Below are 4,533 nucleotides of genomic sequence, written 5' to 3'. Positions count from 1 at the left end.
AGTGCTGGACGGTTTCACATTCCTATAAATGCCCTTGAGTTTTGCTCTGGGATATGGGTAAGTTATTTGGCAACAGGTGGTCCTTTCACATCTTCCTTCTAGGTTTCTCAGGCAGATTTGGAGCAGTGCTCATCCAGGACTATTCCCCTGAGGCAGGGCTCCCTGTCCCCCTCCCCAAACGCCGTGGATCATGGGATTTTCCATCTGGCTGGTGGGAACTGAGTGTCAGGTGCGACTCTAACACTCTGGAATGTTTCTATCCACAACCCCACGTGCGTGCACTGATCTACTCTCGACTGAGTTCAGAGGGGGGCCGCTGAAGAACTCTGGAGCCCTCACTCTGTGCAGCTCTGCCTTCTTTGGTCTTTTGTGCTGCTGACCCCAGTCTCCTGTCTGCCTGGCCCCCCATCTCCACTTTCCCACCCCAGGAGCCCAACCACGAGCTGGGGCGATTGTAGGGCTCATCTCATTTGTTTCTTGTCTCTGAATAACGGGCTGTCCTTCATGGCCTCGTGTTCACCGCCTGGAACCGTTGTTCAGGTGTGTTGTGTGTATCTTATCGACCCCTTGAATGTTTCAGGTAGGGCGGTAGACTCTGTCTCTGTGGCTCCATCTTGGCCAGAAGTGGAGTCACCAAGACCAAGTTCTAGGTTAGCACCTACATGGGTGAGGTCAGGGATGAGGCAGCCAGCGCTGGTGGGAACTACATACATCCCAGCATGTCACAGAGACCTCTAGGGGGCACCTTCCATGAGACATGTGAGAGATTCTAGCTTGCAGGGCTTAAATGGGTGCTGTGGGAGAAGCCAGTTTAGCAGGTGGTGGTGAGTCCCTGAGGCCCGGTCCTTGCCAATGTCTGCTGGCACACACCCAGGGGTGCAGGAGTCAGCCAGGACTCAGAGGTGCCTGCCCAGGTGGTCTCTCCACCTGTCCTGGCTCCCCCACAGCTCATCACAGCCTACCTAGGAATCTTCAGGTTATGTCGTTCTTGCTGACCACCCCCTGCCACAGTAGGGTCTCAGAAGACTATCAGTGCCACTCCTGAGTGTGTGTAGTTTAAGCTACAATAGAAGCCATTTTTTTTGAGGTGATGCAAAAGAAACGATTATCATCGGGTCTTGAGATGTGGCAGAAAGAACTGAAGTTCCTGGCGTGGAACCAGAGTGATGCTTCCGCCAGTGAAGAGAGGGAGCAGGAGGTCCCGAGGGCTGGGCCCCCGAAGAGTGGCCCGGGAGGACCCCTGACAGGGGAGAGGGCAATGGCACACCCCCGGAGTGCTGGGGGGCGGCGAACCGGCAGCACAGGCCCCCTCCCCCGTGGGACCCCCACCTTCATGCAGGAAGCAGCCCCAGTGGGGCCCTGAAGCGCCAGCTGGCCTTGGCCCTCACCCCGTGCCCTCCTGTTTCTCCCTTCTTAGCAGCGGGCCGGCCTGAGGGCCGGGCTCTGCCCCCATTTCAGTGGGTCCCACAAGAGCAAGAAAGGCCTCATAAAGGAATACTGCACGAGCGTCCAGATTTTGGCACTTAGGACTTATACCAAATCTCTGCCTTGCAGAGTCACTGGAGATTATGGGAAACTCGTCCCTAGCGTAAGTGCGTTGAGCTCCTCTCACGTGAGCCCCGACCCTCAGGCTCAGAGCAGAAACCACAGGAAGCCGTCAGGGTAGGTGCTCACTCCTGTCTGGGACCAGCTGAGGGTCAGTCTTGGTCCGGGCAAGCCGCGCCGGGCTGCCTTTGCGCAGTCCTTGGCTTGGAAGAGGTACGGGGAAGCTGCAACAGAGAGCGGGCAGAGGCTAGGGCCGCAGACAGGAAGGGGCCCCAGGACCCCGGGGGAGGGGCCACTGTGCCACTGTGCCCCTGGGGAAGGGGGCAGGGGACCCGCGGGGGAGGGGCCACGGTGCTGTAGCGGACGAACCAGGTAGAAGGCTGGGGAGTCGGCGGGCGGCGGCAGGGACTGACTGTGAGGTCAGCGTTCTCCTGGGTGTTAAAAAGGCCCACCCAGAGCCTAGGGGACCCAAAAGCACGTACTGTTGGGGCCATTTCTGGAAAATGCAAACCGGCCCGAAGGTTTGTCTGGGGAAGAGCCCTTTGTCAGGACTCTCTGGCTGGGAAGGAGCTGGTGGGAGCGGCCGGAAAGGCAGGAGGCCTTCGGGGACCGGCTGTGGGGCTGTCAGGACAGCGGGGCGCCTGGAGGAGAGGGCCGAGGCTGGGGCCTGGGGGGGGCGCCCTGGGCCCATCTTGCCTCCATGTGGTCTGAGTGGACTCTGCAGACTTGGGAAGCCCGTGGAAATGCGGACGAAGCAACAGAGGAAGTGACAGCCTGGAGGGTACCCCCCACTTCCCTCCCCTTCCCTTCTCCCTCCTCCTTCCCCCCTCCCTTCTCCTTCCTCCTCCCTCCTCCCCCCCCCCCCCCAGCGCAGCAGAGGAAGTGACAGCTTGGAGGGTATCCCCCCACTTCCCTCCCCTTCCTCCTCCTTCCCCCCTCCCTCCTCCTTCCCCCTCCTTCCCGTCCTCCCGTCCTCCCTCCCCCTCCCTTCTCTTACCCCCTCTCCCACTCCCCGCCCCCCCGCCCCCCCAGCAGAAGACGAGGGAAGGCACTGGGCAAAGCCACACGTTCAAGGCCTCACGCTTTCCTGGTGCTGCAGGAAGAATGGGCGTGGGGCTCTTCCCCTGCTGCCGAACCCACCGCTCACCCATGGGGGTGGGGAAGGGGAGTGGCGTTCGAGGTGGGGCCGCCCTGGCCCATACTAGGCAGACTTTTGGGGCTCCCCAGCCGGCTCACTGTTGGAGGGGCCTCTGTGAGCCCACCGGACCGCACGGCCGCTGTTGGGGCACCAGCTCAGTAGCAGGGGTGAGGAGGGGGTGACATCCCAGACCCCACCCGGGGAGAGAAAGCGGGGTCCTCCTGGGCCTGGCCCCCTCCCCTCGAGAGTTAGAGGGTCTTGTGGGGCTGGGGCCACGTGCTCCTCTTCCCCGAAGCCTTCGCCCCGCCCCCCAGCCGCCCGGACCGCCCCCACCCCCCTCCACCGCGGGGCCTGCGGGAGGGAGCCCGGAGCACCTTGACGAGTGAAGGTCGGATCTAAGTTTCTGTCTGTGGCGCCGGCCTGGGGCCTCGTCTGGGCTGAGCAGGATTCTCCCAGGCGTGCCCACACAATGCGGAAGGAGTGTTCAAAGGACCTGAATAAACAGGCGGTACATTTCGGGGACAATGGGCAGCCGCGTCTCCAGGCGGGGAGGGACCTCTGGAATCCGCGGTCCCGTGCTCCGGGCCCGGGGACTGCCGCGCTTTGTGCGCCGGGTTAATGAGCTGGAAAATACAATTGCGCTTCCCTGGCTGTGAAAATCGCTTTGGGGGCAGCCGAGTCACTTAGCTGCCGGGGGAACCGGGAATTGATTTCCTTTGTCCCGAGGACCCAGCGCGTCCTTGCGGAGGCCACGGGCTGGGGGCTGGGCCTCCTCCCAGGAAGACCCCAAGCAGGACAAGCTTCAGAGAGACTGAACAGGGCCAGGAATCCCCAGGGAAGGACGAGGTTTTACAAAAACGAACAAAACAGCAGACACCTATTCTCCTACCTCTCTCATCTTCCAGAGCCTCACCTCTTTTGGACCAGAGGAACGTCCCCTTCCCCTTGTTGAGCCAGCTATGAAGAGGCCACTGTCCCTGGAGGATGGCACTGGAGCCCTGGACCAGGCTCCTGTGTATGGACACTGGGAAGCCGGGCAGGCAGCCCCTGCCCAGGGAAGTCTGCTGGGCCAGCGCTACCCAAGAGGCCCCAGGACTCTGATGGTCACTTGAGACCTTGCTCCTTGCTTGCCCAAACACCATATTCACTGCGTAATAAATGGCCCAGGCCCACAGGGCATGTTGTTTTGGGCAGATTGTGGAAAGTTTCTTAATCATTTCCCAGATACGGGGTCACTAACGTTTAATCTCTGAGCCGCACAGACAGGGCCTGACACTTCTGTAGTAACTCTCTCCCATCTTTCAGGCTCACCCAGTGTGTGGCTTTAGAGGTTGATGAAGCTTTTGCAGGCTTGATTCTGTGGATGGTGGGGGTCTTGCTGGTTGATGGTTTGTGGAGACAAGCCCTGGGGATGGCGGGCTGTGCTCAGGGCCAGTCCACGGAGCCTCCCTGCTCTCTACTGCAGACGAGTCTGACGCCAGCAGCACGCCACCGAGGGGCCACTAGGCAGTGGCATCGGGGGTCCTGCCGGCCTGGAATTCAGGGCTGAAACCCCGATTCCCAAACTTCATTCCTGTGGTTGCCAGCAGCCCAGAGAAGCTGGAAGTGGTTTGAGGAAGGCCTGTAAATCCCAGGGGATGGGGCCTCAGGGGAGCCAGGGTTGTTGAGGGGCACTGGCTTCAGACGGACAGCCATGGAGTAAGAAACACGGCCAGAGTGCAATCCTTGAAAACCCCTCAGCTATGGGAAGAGGGGACGAAATCCCACGGCTTCAAGTGCGGACGTTTTTCCTCGCTGAATTCTCCTCATTGAAGTACATTAATTTTCAAAACAAACGCAGCCTCAGTTTT

General features: G+C 60.5%; 1 long non-coding RNA gene across 1 annotated transcript; it reads left to right on the top strand.

The window, feature by feature from the left end:
* The first annotated feature begins 2,858 nt into the window (after window positions 1-2,858).
* On the top strand, window positions 2,859-3,876 carry LOC132677478 (uncharacterized). Its single transcript, XR_009609304.3, has 2 exons — window positions 2,859-3,191; window positions 3,589-3,876. It is a non-coding gene; the product is annotated as an uncharacterized LOC132677478 (long non-coding RNA).
* The last annotated feature ends 657 nt before the right edge of the window (window positions 3,877-4,533 follow it).

This window comes from Panthera onca, chromosome D2 (assembly GCF_046562875.1).
Source record: "Panthera onca isolate mPanOnc1 chromosome D2, mPanOnc1 haplotype 2, whole genome shotgun sequence".
Classification (NCBI taxonomy): domain Eukaryota; kingdom Metazoa; phylum Chordata; class Mammalia; order Carnivora; family Felidae; genus Panthera; species Panthera onca.
This window is presented reverse-complemented; position numbering and strand designations above follow the sequence as displayed.